This window comes from Thermobia domestica, chromosome 13, assembly GCF_964235325.1.
Source record: "Thermobia domestica chromosome 13, izTheDome1.hap1.1, whole genome shotgun sequence".
Classification (NCBI taxonomy): domain Eukaryota; kingdom Metazoa; phylum Arthropoda; class Insecta; order Zygentoma; family Lepismatidae; genus Thermobia; species Thermobia domestica.
Genome location: NC_137466.1, coordinates 119,921,999 through 119,938,938, shown reverse-complemented (window position 1 = coordinate 119,938,938; position 16,940 = coordinate 119,921,999). Strand labels below are relative to the sequence as shown.

General features: G+C 40.2%; 1 protein-coding gene across 1 annotated transcript in view; it reads right to left on the bottom strand.

Annotated features, from left to right (window-relative positions):
* LOC145668453 (BTB/POZ domain-containing protein 2-like) overlaps positions 1-13,491 on the bottom strand; it is a 103,867-nt gene extending 90,376 nt beyond the window's left edge. The window contains exon 1 of the mRNA XM_081736333.1: positions 13,346-13,491. The gene's annotated coding sequence lies outside the window, so the exon portion shown is untranslated. The remainder of the gene's footprint in view (positions 1-13,345) is intronic.
* Positions 13,492-16,940: the final 3,449 nt, after the last annotated feature.

The following is a 16,940-nucleotide window of genomic DNA, read 5'->3' as shown; positions in this document are numbered from 1 at the left end:
AAATTTGAGTATAGTGCTATCATTTCGTTTAACGATTCATGTAACGAGCTCTTTATTTAGATTTAAATATTTAGTTTCAGCAACGCCATAAAGTAAGAACATTACAGTTATAATTTAGCGACTTTCAGCGACAAGGTTGGAAGTTAGTGCATAACAGTTTTGGAGCTTAATCCATAAGGATAATACTCAGATAGAAGTTACAAAAGAGAGTATTACATAAATTTGGTAATTTCCATCCAGGAGTATTACAATCTTCCTAATGTGAGATATTTTATTCTTGGAAAAAAAAGTTAAATAAATAAACCTCCTGTAACCTCCCTTAGGATAGGTATTTTTAAAATCAATTCCTTATCATCTGATTTCATGGCAAGAGAGTTTCCGGCCCAAATTTCATATTTCTAGCTATAGTAATATGATCGTTGTGTTGAAGAGTGGATCACTGTTACATAGTAATATAGATATGAAAAGAGAAAATTTTAAACAGCGTCAACGCATAATAATTATAATTATAATTAGTGCAATACAGATTAGAGGAATAGCCAGAAAAGTATCATGGAAAACACTTATAATTGCCGCAACTAAGAAATGTGCATATATAAACATATTCGTATACATCAAACATTAAGTGGCGTCACCGGCTGAAAGTGGGCCATTGGTTGGTCAGATTACTTTATGGGCTTTTGTGACACGAATGGAAGCTTAGTATTTTATTTCAGTATATAGAAATGAGGCGAATTGTAGGTTACACAGATAAGGAGGAAGTTAAACTCCTTTAATTTTTTTTAAAGTTATACAGTAGCTATTAAAATAGCGATGAAATTTCCTATGAAGTAATAAATTAAACTTCCTGACACTACAGCCGTGAAGGACTATGACCAGCTAGATGCCTTACGGTCAGCTGGGTGATGAGTGGCCAGTAAATCGGTTCCCAGACGCCATCAGTATTTCTTCCAGAAATGTTTCTTGGGAGTGCACCCCCCGCCTCCTCGGACCTCTGAGAGTGCTCCCCGCCGCAGGATACCAAAATAATACATCTACAGTATAATAACAAATAGAATAGACCAGCAGCGTGCCCCCCCCCTCCCGAAACATTTTTTCTGAAAGAAACACTGGACACTGTTGTTTCTGGTTTTCTGGATCAGAGCTCGCTACTTCTTAATTCCAATTGCGCCATGATGCTGATTCAATACCAGAAACTTTTAGTGCTCCCAGCGAGAATACAACCAGGGACAATGCACACCGAGGTCAAGCATGCTAACAATGCAGCTAAACCGAAACTAAATAATCATAACTAAAATAATAAAATTTAACAGCCACTTTCCTTTATAATGCTCTCTATTCACATCCTCGGATGGTAAATTTTGACGCCTATGGTAACGAAAAATAGTTTTAAAAAAATTAAGAATACTACAGCATTTTTCAGATGGGAAGCGGCATGGCCTTGAGTTGGCTTTACGCGGCGTCCAATTGGCTTTGAGCGGTGTTGACAATTCGCGACAAGCAGTTCTGCACGCTGACTTCTCGCGCTACTGCGAATCTTGACAATAGCAGAGGCGCTTATTAGAAATATTGTATTAGCACATTAACTGCTCACTTTACGAAGTAGAGAAAAGAATTACGAACACATACGTGAAAACTACATCTTTTTATGATAACTGGTTGTCATGATACACGCTTTGAAAGGTTTCCATATAAAACAATTAGTAAAACGAGCGTTGAGTCCCGTCTAATTTCCAATGGATTTTTCTTCGATTTGGAAATGGAACTCAACTTTTATTAAAGGATAATCAGGGGTGTAACCAACAGGTTGTTCTAGGGGAACATTACTTTCAGGGGGAGGAAAGCTTTTCACGCATTAAAATCAGAACAAATGACCTCTTTCAGGATATGAAAGCATTTTAACTCACCATGTATACTATACACATATTATGTTTTCTCGATGCTACCTTAACAAAAGACGGATCTTGACAGTACTGAAGTTGAAAAGCGGATTGTAAGAGATAAATCAACAAGCTATTCATAAGAAAACAAATGCTGTTTCTAGCCGTCTGTTTATCCGACTTTGTGTTTATGTAGGTTAAAATACTAAAGGGAAAAAACTCGAAAAAATATCAACTCAGATATTATTATGCAATAATATAGTAGTGAAAGATCCCCACCCAACACAAGTACATACTGGTCATGTGTAAAGAATGTTCCTCGAGGTACATTGGAATGTACATGATAGGTACGTGAATAGAGCAATCATGTGAAATACACATGTAAGGAATAAGGTTACTTCCGCCCAAAAGTACGTGCATGACACATACCGTGGAATGTACCTATTATGTGTATATCACGTACCGTGTATGTACTACGCATGTCAGTAATGTTCCTTAGGGCAGTGCTATGCAACTGGGGGTGCGAGTATTTAAATACTAAAACCTTAACGCTTCATTTTTACGTTCGAATGTAGAAACTTGTACTTTTAAAAAAAGCCAAGCAACTAACTCTGAAAATAGATACCCTCCTCCGGCATCTGTATGGCAATTTAACTATCTATTAAAATACTACAGTAACATTTACGAGCAGAGCAGAGCAGAGCAGAGCAGAGATTTCTTGGCGGTTTTTGTGGTTGATTTAAGTACCGGGCTTGGGCCCTTGCCTTCCATTTGTGTTGTTGACTGTCTTTTGTTTTGCGTGCGTATTTGTTGTGAGAGAGGACGCAACTGTCGCGCTCCTCTTTTGCTGTTCCTATGTCAGTTTAGTGGTTGTGCGTTTTAGGGGTGCGGCATCTTGTAAGTTCGTCTTCTTGGGTTGGCCGTTCCTATGGTGGCTATGTGTTGGTGTGGTGAGGCTCTGATTGTCCTCCAGAAGTTGGCTGATCTGTGAATTCTGTAGTCATGTAGAAATGGGAGTTCCAAATCTTCATGTATTTGCTCGAGGCGAGTGTCTCTCGAGTGTCCAGTGATAGCCCTGGCTACTCTGTTCTGGATGACTTGTAGTTGGCTGAGGTGCGTTTTTGCTGCGTGTTGCCATGCAGGGTGGGCATACATCAGGATGGGACGAATGCTCATCTGATATATATGGCGTTTGGTTTTCAGGGTGAGGGATGGGGAGAGGAGTAGCGGTAGCAAGGCTTGATGGCGTTGACTGGCTTTCTTGGCGATGGAATGTATGTGGTGAGCAAATGTAAGTTTCCTGTCCAGTATTATTCCGAGGTATTTGGCATCATCTCGGTTCTGGAGGGGTGTTCCAGCCATGGTGATCCTGACGTGAACTCTTCTTCTGTTTCGTGTGAAGTTTACTACTGAGGTCTTCTGTTCGCTGACTTTGATCTTCCACTCTTCAGACCATCGGTGGAGAAGTTCGGCGTGTCGTCTGAGGTATAGTTCAGCGTATCTGATGTTTCCATGGCTGGCAAAGATTGCCGTGTCGTCTGCGAATGTTGCTACCGCTGTGTTGGGGGTTGTGGGAATGTCCGCCGTGTACATGGCGTAGAGGGTTGGGGATAGGCAGGATCCTTGGGGGACTCCTGCTAGGATAGGTCTGGAGGGTGTTAGGTGTCCTGCATGGGCAACACGAAAGGTTCTTCCTTGAAGAAAGGATTTGATGATTCTCAGAAGGTAGTGCGGAGTGCCTTGGAGCATCATCTTGTGAAAGAGGCCTTCGTGCCACACCTTGTCGAATGCTTTTTCTATGTCGAGAAAAAGCCCCAAGGTGTGGCCTCCCTCGTTGAATCTGTCACATATCTTCTCTACCACCCGTACCAGCTGCTGATCCGCGCAGTGTCCTTTCCTGAAGCCGAACTGGTGGTCCGGGATGATGTCATGATCTTCTATGAATTGCTGAAGTCTGCTCTGCAGTACTCTCTCAAACACCTTGCTGGTATGCGAGAGCAGGCTGATAGGGCCATTTTTTTTTTTTTTTTTTTTTTGCTAGCCGCAGCTAGCACCCACCCAAAGGGTTACGCCCTTTATTTGGGATGTGAAGTTACTATTCATTTTTGATTTGGGGGTATTTTCGAGGGGCAAGGAGATTCTATATAATCTTTATTATTATTAGGTGTATTTCAGTACAGGTCATTATGGCCGTTAACCATAATCATCAGGAAAGGTTGAGAATACTGTCTTTTAATTCATTATGACATTAGTGGTAACAAGACAGTGATGCAGGATGAAACCATGAGGTGCACTAGACAACACAACACAACATAAACAGGATTAGAGAGACGAATGTAGGTTATCTTCTGTCCAGGGGCTACTCTGGACGCAATGAAGACGAGGGGGAGCCCTATTAGTATTGGAAGGTCACAGTGCAACATATGATGGAGTGATGTATGGGGGTGGAGTAGGAACGATAAAATCTTCTAGAAGTAGTAGATCGGGACTATTTGGCGGAAGAACATGATGATACAAAGTAAAGAGCAGGGAGAGTGGAGAATGTCGGAGAGTAACAGATGGCTTACGAAGAGTGGCTTCGTGGTGCATTGCATCAAAGAGTAGTGAATGGTGGTTCTGGAATCGCTTCGCAACGTACCTGAGCCGGAGATCTTCGAGATGATAAAGTATGTGGCGAAAGGGCGTTCTGTCGTATAAGTCTCTGGTGGGACTTGGTAATTTAATGCGAAACGCAAGGCGTAGGGCGTGACGCTCAAGAATCTGGAGTCGGCGGTAATAAGACTCAGGTGCGGAGAGCCAAGCTGTAAAACCATAGGTTAAAACGGGCCGGAGAAAAGTTTTGTATGTGTTTAGAAGAATGCGAGATTTCAAACCCCAGGTTGTCCCAGTGAGGCGACGGAGGAGGTTCAGGCGGTTGGTAGCTTTGAGAATGATACCTTTGAGATGTGCAGACCATTTGAGATGAGAGTCGAAGGTAATACCAAGATACGTCACCGTGGGACTAGCGGCAAGGGGTGTACCGTCAATCGTGACGTGGAGGTTGGATGGATTTCGATGTACACGACTGCGTTTGCCTGGTGGCAGAAAGACTATTGCTTGGGTCTTGCTTGCATTAAGTTTGAGACGCCACGTTTCACACCATTGAAGGAAATCATTTATGGCCGCTTGAAGGATGCGGTTAATATCTTGAATAGTATTACCTATCGCCAAGAAAGCCGTATCGTCTGCATACTGAAATATACTGACATGTGGAGGAAGGGCAGGAAAGTCTGCAACATACAGTAAGTAAAGCAGCGGCGAGAGGGCAGAGCCTTGGGGAACACCAGAGTGGATAAATACAGGGTGAGAGAGAGTATTATTAATGGAAACATAAGTGAGACGGCTAGAGAGAAAATGGTACACGAAGCGAATATAGCAGAATGGAAATCTGAAGGAAAATAGTTTGTATAGAAGGCCTAGATGCCAGACTTTATCAAAAGCCTTTTCTAAATCGAAAAGGACGAGACAGGAAGGCTTGGATTGGTTAAACTGAGCAGTGATGAATGTGGTAAGACGTAGGAGTTGATCATTAATGCTATAATTCGGTCGGAATCCTGCTTGATGTATGGGAATGAGGTTGTGATCGGCGAGATGTATGTGGAGACGTGAGACTAGAATTCGTTCAAGCATCTTACTGAAAACAAGGGTGAGTTGAATAGGTCGATAGGAGGACACAGATGGTGCTGGTTTGTTCGGTTTCAGGAACATTAAGGTTTTGGATGTTTTCCAATCGTTAGGGATAAACCCAGTGCGAAGAATAAATGTGAAAATGAGAGATAAAAGATAGTGGAGAATATACGGTCCCTCTTTGATATGGCGATATGTGATTGAGTCCAGTCCGGGAGCTGTATTACGTTTACGGGCAACGATAGTGGTAATTTCTGTGACGGTGATAGGAACTGTCAACGGCGAATCGTCTGGCAGAACATGTTGAACATTTGGTTGAAGTGAGGGCGAGTCAAGATTTAGTCGAGCTGTAGGATGAGGACGGAGTGAGAGAGTAGGTCCAAGGGGCGTGAAGACGTCTTGGAGTTGGGTAGCAAAAGCATTGGCTTTGTCTTCGTCAGTGAGTAAGGGCGTATCGTTAACAATTAGTGGATAAGATGTGCGGGTGTTTTTGCCGGTGAGCTGATGAAATCTTTTCCAGTATTGTGTGGGGTGTGCTGTATCAGATAGATTATTGCAAGCTTTTATCCAGTTTCTGGTCTTGTATGCAATGATGTAATTATGGACTGCCCGTTGGTATTGGCGATGTTGCCGAAGCGATTCCAGGTTTCCTGTGTGAGTGAAATCTCGGTAGAACTGGCGGGAGCGGCGTATTAAAGGTAGATATTGTGGAGGCAGCTTTGGTCTATAGGAAGTAATTGGGGTCTGAGGAATAAATTTAGAGGATGCCTGGTGTATACTGTCGGTGATGGTATGCAGGGTATGATAGAGTTCTGTTTCTGTGGTAGGAGCTGGTACAGATTCAAGCCTATTGGAAAGAAATTCTCTATATTGTGGCCAATTTGCACGATCGAAACGTGCTACTGAGCGGGGAGAAGCTGGTTGAGGTAATTGAGGAGGTTCTTTAAGTTGAAGAGTAAGTTTGACAGGGACATGATCGCTCCCCAAAGGATCAAGTACAGTCAGGGTAAGCTTAGTAAGAAGATTGGGCGAAGTTATGACTATATCTGGGGTTGTATTGGAGGATGGTCGTGTCGGCTTAGGGAGAGTGTGAAAGAATCCTGTCGTGTGGGTCTGAATATAATGAAGAAAAGTGCGCTTTTGGTGATCAGAACGGCTGTGGTAGTTAATGTCGGCCATGATAATGTAACTGCGAAAGCGGTCTGATATATATTGAAAAAAACTTAAAGGAATAGGTTGGCCGGGTCGGATATAGATGGTAGCAACAGTGATATAGCATTGTTTGAAATATAAAGTGGAGATGATATGTTCAGGCAGCGTTCGGTCACCAGTAGTATGTAAGCGATGAGAAATAGATGGGGGAAAACCAATAGCCACACCGCCATTGGCACGGCGAGCTGGGACTGCATTATCATGGCGAAGAAGATGATAGGATAGAACTTTACAGGGAAGTTTCGGCGTGAGGAAGGTCTCATTAAGCATAAAACAATGGATGTGTTCCTCAAGGAGCAGCTGTTCGAACAAAGGCTTATGTTTATGGAGGGAGCGAATGTTCAGAAATAAAAAGTGAACGGCCATAGTGAAGAGAAATGATGGTAGATGGTAAGAGAGATTACACTGCAGATTCATGAATAGTAGAACAAAAGTGAGCATAGTTGTTGGAATAGGTGCCAGTGAAATTAACATGCAGAATGGTTTTAGCGGCGAGTTGTACTTGTTGGAGAATGTGCTGACGGAGGAAAGGATGAATATTCTGTAAGGTGACTGTAAGAAATGAAAGAAATTGATCGATGGTAATCGGTTGGTGGGCTGAGCTGGGAGGTGGTGTGGTAGAATCAGTATTATGTATCCGGATTGGAACAGTGAGTTCAGGTTTGAGTAAGTCTGCCGCGGGTTTAGCCTTACATTTGTAACTGTATGTGGGATGCTGGTCTGGGCAGGTTGAACATTGAGGTGCATTCTGTAAATTAGTGCAAGACTTAGTTGAATGGGGGCCAGCACAATATCCGCATTTGAAGGGGTTCCTGCAATCGTTAGTATGGTGCGAATTATAGGCCTGGCAGCGCTCACAGCGCACAGGAAGGGGAGGAGGTGAGCGAGAAGGTTCTACTCGATGTCTTTTTAAGAAAATAAATGCACCATTATGAAGAAGGTCGTCTACTGTCTCTTGACTATTAGTGAGAACACGGACCATGTAAGTTGATCCGGATGTGTTCTTAATGCGAATGCATTTAATGATTGAATGGCCATCAAGTTTTAGTTCGTCAGCTATCTCGGCATCTGTATATTGTGGATCGACTCCACGGATGACAACAGACAGAGCAGGAGACTTGCGAGGAGGTGGAGGCTGCTTTGCCTGATTCGATGTAAGCTTCTGAATGTTAGCAGAGGCGCCGAAGATCTCGAAAGAGTAGGTGTTTCGGAGTGTAGAGGCCATGTTTGGATCGGTCGAGCGAATAATAATACCATTCTTGGTAGGTATGAGCTGTTTAACGTCTGAGCGTGGAACATACTTAAGCAGACGTAGGTAGATTTGCTTTAGATCATGGTACTTCGCGTCGTAATTCGTAAGTAGAAAAGAGTGAACAACTGGTTTAGATGGTGGCACTTTATCAGCGGTCTCGGTCTCCATGTTACTAGATGTTGCTGAGGACTCACTTAAAGTATGATGACGTTTGGTTGGTGGTGTCATCTGAAGCGCAGCAGCAAAACTAGCAGCGGTTGTAGAGTGAGCCGTTGGACTACTCGGTTCTGACTCTTGGCGGGCTTTCCGTTTGTCGATTTTTGCCGCCGTCAGAGATGGACCCTGAGCAACAACAGAAGGTAGACCGGTATGACCAGAGAGTTGTCCAGAAGCCATAGCGAAAGTCGTCTACAAGGTTACAGGTTTGAAGAAGACCACCCGTTTGGATAGTGGTCTAGGTGGGCCAAAGATGCTATCAACCTGCGTAGGTATCTGATGAGTTGGGCTAGATAAGTCTCTCAACCGATACACACAGGAATCAAGCTTCAGTGACCAGGAGTGAGGATAGGATATAACAAAAATCGTCACTAAGCTCTAGTGGCGCTTCAGAGCAATGCTAAACAGAGCTCTGGGAAGTGATGTGATAGGGCCACCGAGCTCTAACCTATAATCTTAGCATTCAAACCTTTGATTTACGGTTATTTGTGATTTCACGTTTATAACAAAGACAAATATTTTTAAAAGAGTGTAGTTTAAATAAATTACTAAAAGAAATATTTTTCACAAAGTTTATCCTTTTAAATTATTGTTCAAAGGCCTTTGCCTTTAGTAAGCCTTCTCCGAAATAAATGCAAATGAATTGTGCTGCCATCTTTGGAGCTCTTTTAAAATACGCATATATGTTTCTCGACAATGAGATCTCAGAAACTACAGGCTCTAGAAAGATGACGTTTTCACTGATCGATTGCAAATTTCATGTAGATTGTCCAGTTCTAATTGAATATTTAAAAAACATGGGCACTATTTCTTTAGTACATTTTTACGGGTACATTGGAAGTGTTGAAATTTCAAAAAAATAAAATAAAACATCACATCCTAATCATTACACATTCCAACACCACACTGTTGTATATAGGGGTTGTATATGTCTCCGGCATTTGTTTCATAGCCAAATAATAATGGAAAAGGAAGGATAACCATTTCTCCAGTCTAAGATGAACTTTTTTGGGGAGTGTTTTTCCCAATAAGCACCATATATAACTGACAATATATTAATTTTGTATGTAATGTATTTGCTTATTACATACTGCATGCAAGAAGAAAGAAAACACTGGTCGTACATGAATTAGAAACTCCAACCGGAAGTAGGCTCAAATCTTGCAAACGGTGCGAGATATTCAGAAAAATAATCGAAAAATCTCCCCTTTATGATACCCCTTGGCTATTTTTAAATCAATACGTCTTTAACTTGTGTCTGTAAAGAGACATGTACAGATGTTGTAAGGAATGATAAGGCGATTTATGCCCATATGCGAATAATGCGCTGTGTAGAGAGCGCAGGTTCAGCTAGTTTCTTGCAAAAATTCTTCAATCGAAGATTTTTTAATCGCCACTGATTTTCAATTTTGTCGATATTATCTTCAAATTCCACAGAAGGTGAAAGAAGAAGCTAAATCAGTAAAAGATGTTTCACCGGTTTCAAGCTTATTGCCACTGAAAAGTGACATTTCCTGAAGGATGTCTATATTATCAGGCTGAATTTATTTAAGGAGTTAGTTTATACTTAAACTTACGTCTTCCCGAAAATTTTATTTAACGTCTAGTTTTAACGTACAGGTTTTGAACTAATTCTCTGCTGTGTAACGTCACAATATAACCATCAATGCTAATTTTATGAGGACAATTCTGAGAGTGGGGTTTAGAATGTTACAACCTAGAGAACGCATCAAACGTCAGAAAATTGCAAAATGACACACACAATATATTACGATGTGGCTAAACTCAGAAAATGGCTATAGAAGTGAAAAGCATATGGCTAAAAAGCCACTATTGGCTCTTTGGAAATTATGTGACTAACGACGTTCTCAAAATGGCCAGATCTCGTCACAAAGTGGCTAAATTGGCAACCCTAGTCGCAAGACGAAGCAACTTACGCACAACCATGCCATGGTACATGGGGTATGTGCCATTCACATTCCTCACATTCCAGTGAAGTATGTAAAAGTACCTTTCAAGTGTCAGAAATTCCTCGAAAGGCACGTACCTAGCGACACATGCTATGCATATGAAATGTACATTTCTCAAGTACCAGGTACGTAAACGATACATATGGAACTTAAATGGCACGTTCCTAGAATGTACCTGGTTGGGTGGGTCCTGGGGGGACTGAGGGAGCCAGGGCCCTCATTTTATTTGTAAATGTGCAATATTAGGCATAATTTGAATGCAATTTGTCACAAAATCATCATATATGCTTTCTGCATCTGAATGCACCCCCCCCCACCAATTTACAGAGAAATCAGCGTCCTTGTAATTAGGTACAGAAACTGTATTGATGATGTTTTCCTTTTTCTTTTTTTAAAAATCGTATTTTATTATAAACGTTCCTAATTTGCATTAACTATTAAATAAGTTTACTAAACATATACTAGATGAACCTCATTTCGGGGCTGGAAATAGTTTGGAAAGTCAAGGCCCTCTTTTCCCCCGTTTCTACACCCTTGAGAATAGTAAGCGATCGAATTAAATAACAAGCCTCTGCAATTTGATTCATTTATATATATTCGATTCCCGGCGGGAGCTCATGTGGAAGAACAGAAGGTATGGGACATTCGTAATATTGTTTTGAAATTGCCTTCATGCAAGATTCTTCCTTATTCGACAGAAGAAACGCAGTATGATTTTTTTTCTTCGTTTCAATACCTTACGTATGTGTGGCCAATTACGTAATCCTTCTTTTCTCCTCTAGCAGGGATGCAAAAGCACCAGGCGTCTGAGTGGTGTCATAAATTATTGTAACCCAAAACAAACTCGACCATATCGCGTTGCTTACGAATCAGATGGATTGTTGTTGTGAGACCTACATCAAGTATAAGAGTATGTTATTATAGGAACAGACATGGAAGCAAAGGAGCTGATTGTGTGTGTAAGAACGCAACTTCTCTTCTAGCATAAACAGAATTCATCAGTGTCTAGATTGCTTTTTTTCGTGGTAGTTCATTTGTTCTCCAAAATTATAGTTGACAGTGTCTTTAAGGAAACCGAGTACAAGTGCGGAATTTTCTTTAAAAAAAAAAGTGCTACGAAGTGAAGCTCGAAGAATTATTTTTTTGTGTTTATAATTTTTGGAACTCATAATAAAAAAATTTACAAGAGTCAGATTCAGACAATGGCGAAATATTAATTGACATAGACGATAGTGAAAGTAGTGTTGAAGACGAACGTTTAGCAGTTCCACTGGAATAAGTTAATAGGTAGGTTATTCAGTTGCTATATATACTTCTAGGATACACAGCCAAAATCTTTGAGTTTGCTGGAATAGTATATTTACATTGTGAATAATGTTGCCAATGTATGTGTAATAATCTCAACTAGAGGAAGAGCGAGAAGGGAAAGGGGAGTCCGAAATCCGGCAACACCGCGCGGAATATCCCACAGCATTGGCTACTGCCCGTGATGCTTTACATCTGAAAAACACAATATATATAACTAATCTGCTAAAATCTTGTGAATGGTTAAGAATAGAGATTATAGGAAGTAAGGTTTTCTTTACGCATGTCTTTGTAAAGCCTTTTTTTTTTTTTTTTGGTGACAAATTATCTACGTGAATGCATCAAATAAATCCCGTAGAAGGTCTTGGCGAATAATTTAACCATTTTGACAAAAATAAATAAATAAAAATTTAAAAAAATAAAGTTAAACTATAGCAAGAGTTTAGTATTTTTCGCGACAATAATTATTTTGTGGCATATTTGTTTGCTGCCAGATTAACCATAGGCTACGGAGTTATTTGAACACATACCAAGAAAATATTACTCAAGATTGTATTGGAGTATCATTCAAAGCAAGAAAAGTTACGTAAAACAATACTATGAAGTGGCTTCCATATTTTTAATCTGAAAGCTATTTTTTTAAAAGTTAAAGCTTACCACATTAATGTCATCCATGAAAACAAGTATGAAAATACTGGTTTTATTATTGCCCAACAAATATAATACCAAATAAAAAAAATCAACAAACACTCAACCCTGGGAGAAAATCAACCACATAAAACGCATAGCGTGACCATCAGAAGGGAATGAGCAAGATTAAATGTCAGTATCACTTCCTTTCTGTGGTCTCAATCGACAAGGACTGCAAAGCGCTAAACTACCGGATTGATAAAAACTATGAATATTGTTAATGTTATTGAGATTTCTGAAGCTTCTGAATGCTGGAAGAACAAATTATTCCATTTACTCTGTTACAGCATTATCATCTTGAATAGGCCTTCTGTGTGGAAGAAGCAGTTGAAAGTTACACAAATTATTATTACGTTACGTAATTACTCAGGCATTTTCATTTTAAAAAATATGGATTTCTATAGAAATTTTGGCTTTCCAATTTGGCAAAGCTCCTTCAGTTGTTAAGTCAGGGCGGAGGCATTCAATTACATTCTATTTTACAGTCAAAATGTTGTATATGCGGAATTATTTTTATTTCCTTTCTCCCTTTTTTCTTTCTCTTTAAAATTAACTGACATTTTTATTCGTTTCATACAATTCATTTCTTCTTCAAGTCTATTTAAATGGCCTTTGCTTCGAGAAAATTAAATTTTGTGTTAAATAATTTCAACATCTAATTACGAAATTTAATTGAAGTAATGTTAAATTTATATATATAATAAAAATTCATTTTGAAAGAAAGCAACGAATATTAGTTGACTTAAGGAAGAAACTAGTACAATCACAACATTTAAATCGCAGTCCATTTCAAAGAAGAGAGGACAAAGTGGCTCAATGGTAGAGCGCTTACCTGTAATGTGTAATGTCTCTAGTTCGATCCCCGGCCAATAATCTGTGGTGGACAACGTTGTGTCCGTAGATTTCCTCAGGTGTCCCCGTTTTCTCCCACATCCACATTCCACTAATTATTCCATTATCACTCACTTGCCTTAATCAAGCGTCTCCCTTAGCCAAAAGGACTGGGACGTACATTTGAAAGACTTAATTTGAATGAAAACAAAAACTCCTAAGTTAATAAATGATTTAAAAACATTGATGCCGTGTACACAACATGGTTATACTCATTCTTAATGTTTGGCAAAATAAAGAAAAAATACTTAAAAGAAAATTACCTGTCAATTTAACGGAAATTGTTTCGTCTTCAATCTGGCTCTTTGTTTCTTGAAGTTGTGTTCCCTGAAACTTTTTCTGTAGCTACTTGATTTGTATGTTTCTCTTCACTTCATTTTCAATGCTGCAACTGCAGCTCAACGACCGTCCGTCATATAGTATGGATTTTCTATGTAACAAGCGGGACTTTCCCGTCTGGCATTCAATGTAACGCACAAGAAAACATGTTATCACATGTCTTTCTCTTCTTTCCTGCATTTTTTATTTAAATAATCAAGGTCACCGCCCGCTCGATTCTGTATAGCGAGAGGAGAGCGAATGACTCTAGCAGGCTGTAGTCAAGGTTGTCTTGTATCTGCTATAAATACGCATGTTAGGGAATTAAATGGTGCGAACATTCATGACTGGATACTTAAAAACAGTGGGGGATCTAGAAGATAAAAACTAAAGGGGGGAGGCAGCCAGTACCCAGACTATGATAGATAGATATAAACTTTCAAAAATATATAGATAATAGCTTAAATTATTTTGTCACTGAAAAAAACTGGGAGGGCCGTGGCCTAGATCTGCCACTATATAAAAATGCCGAAAACGGGAGTTTCCCTTCATTTTCGGATAACACAACGTAATAATAAAGTAATATGAATCGATATGAATAGAAAGAACAAATTGTACGGTGCCATATACATACAACTAATTAAATACAACTTACTTGTTTATTTATTAAGAAAGTTCAAGTTTAAACGGAAAGATTCGTTCTATGTTCTCTGCTCTAATCAGAGCTATTCCTTATTGTATCACCAATCATTCTAACCACACCACTAACAAGGCACATTCCAGTTTTGGGTCGCTATGAGCCAATGATGAAGAGCTCATCTGTGGTGCGTGGTGTCCCTGGTTCAATTCCAGTTTCAAGCCAAGTGAACTTCGGGGTGCGTCGTTTTTTTCGGGGTTCTCTCGTTTCCTTCCGCTTTCTTCATTCTACTATTTCATTCGTTATTATCATCACTCTTTCCCCTTACACTCGGTACATAATCATGAGGCGTTAAACTGGAGATTTCATTTCACGTACCAGCTTTAACTAACAACATTATTCAAGGCCTTACATCAATCGAAGCATCTTAATGTAAGATCTATGAACACTTACAATGGTGCACATATGGGATACCTGTGCTTTTCTTCACGAACTTTAAGAGAAAAGATAAGCCAAGAGATATTTCTTTGTATCTGAAATTCTAGGAAATGTAACTTAGAAACTTCTAACTTAAAAACACAAAAAGCTGTCACAGCCGTACATCTTATTATTGTATTTTTCTTTTTCTTTTCTTTAATTGAATATTATGTGATTGTTGTTGTTGGATAATTATATTTAATTATGCTATGGGATGTTAAAAGGACTGCCGATCTCCCCTTCTTAATTGAGAAGTTACCAATTGTTTATATTGTATATATATATATATATATATATATATATATATATATATATATATATATATATATATATATATATACAGATGGTGATCAGAAAAATGGAAACACCTGCAGTTGGCAACACGTCAGATGTATGGGTTGGCAGTGGTGTCGTGGCGCCCGCAGCGCCGGACCGCTAGTGGTGGTGTGTTAGGTCGGTCTCCATACTACGTCAGGCGCAGTGGAACAGCAGTGTCCAATGGCTGCAGCAGACGGAGATAGTGTTAAATGGGAGACCTCTCAGATTTTCAAAGAGGGCAAATTGTTGGTGCGCGGTTATGTGGAGTGAGTGTGACGGCAGTGGCTACTGTGTTAGGTGTGTCGCGTGGGACAGTGTCGAAGGTGATGACGACCTACACAACACACGGGAAAACCACATTGGGGAAGCGGAACAGTGGGCGGAAGAAAATCATGAGTGACAGGTCACGCCAGGTATTAAAGCGCATTGTCACGCAGAACCGTCGTGCCACTGCGGAGCAAGTGACGGAGGAACTCAATCAGCACCTCCCCCACCGTGTTTCGACAATCACAGTCCGCCGTGAATTACATGACATGAACTTACGGGGTCGTGTTGCACGGGCCAAACCGCTCATCAGGGACCATAATGCTTTCGAACGCCGCAAATGGTGCCGCGACCATGCAACTTGGACCGTTGAGGACTGGAAACGTGTGATATGGTCGGATGAGTCATCCTTCACCCTATTCCCAACCACGGGCCGTGTTTATGTGTGGAGAACGCCCAAAGAAGCTTATGATCTGCAGTTTCTCCGCCCAACTGTGAAACATGGCGGCGGCTCGGTGATTCTGTGGGCCACAATACCATGGTTTTCATTGGGTCCTGTGGTCACACTTAGCGGACGAATCACTGCCAACGATTATGTCGCAATTTTAGGAGACCACTTGCATCCTATGGTCCGGATGTTGTTCCCGGACAATGACGCCATCTTCCATTATGATAATGCACCCATTCACACAGCTGGCGTTGTTGCAGCGTGGTTTGAGGAACATCGGGATGAAGTTCAACACGTCCCCTGGCCCGCCCAACATAATTGAACATCTGTGGTCCGTCTTGGAAACACGACTCCGGCGACGATTTCCACCTCCATCCTCTCTCACAGAACTGGCCGATGCCCTGCACGAGGAATGGTGTAAAATTCCACTTGCTACCATTTACGACCTCTATGCCTCCATCCTACGCCACATCAAGGCTGTTCTGAAGGCGAAAGGTGGCCCGACACCATGTTAATCTGGTAAGTTGCAATTTCGTTCAGGTGTTTCCATTTTTCTGATCACCATCTGTATATATATATATATATATATATATATATATATATATATATATATATATATATATATATATATATATATATATATATATATATATATATGTCTGTTTCGTTATTTCGTCTGTTTAATATGTGTGTTTTGTATATTCTTAAATCCCAATGATAGAATATTCTCAATGGAAAAATTCCTATTAACATTGGATATCGTAGGAGAGACTTCAAGGATGAGACAAAGTCAAAGAGGTAATTCAGGACAGGATATGAAAGAGATTTTTGGAGATGTTTGTTAGGAAATGGTCACCAGGCCTTACACGTGATGAGGACTTAAGCACTGAATATCAATGTGTCATTTTTTTTAATATAACAAAAAATGTGTATGAAAAGGGAAAATACTTAGAGTCTATGTGCGCACGCAGCTATAGTGTTGGGTGAACAAAAGGGTGTATATGGAAAGTTAACATTGGTGACCAAAGTACAAAATAGTCATAAGATCTGACGTAAGTTGCAGAAACTTGTCACGTTTTTAACATTTACTATAAATGTGATGTGTCTCCAAAAACTGATATAACTTCGTAGACACACGTCGTACTGTGTAGCTCGGGAGTCGTCGGTAAATCTCTTTTTCGGCAATTGTAAATCTAATTAACCGACGGACTTCAACTGTAACTTTACTTTTTCTTTTTAACAATAAACTGGGCAAGATAATTCGTCTCTATTATTCAAAGTGTATTTGCACCCCCGGATCTGTCTGCAGCTAAAGATTAAGTGAGACTTCATATGTTTGTTGTTTATTCACGTGTGACCGCTTGCATACTGTTAATCCTGAAGTTGAAATTATAAA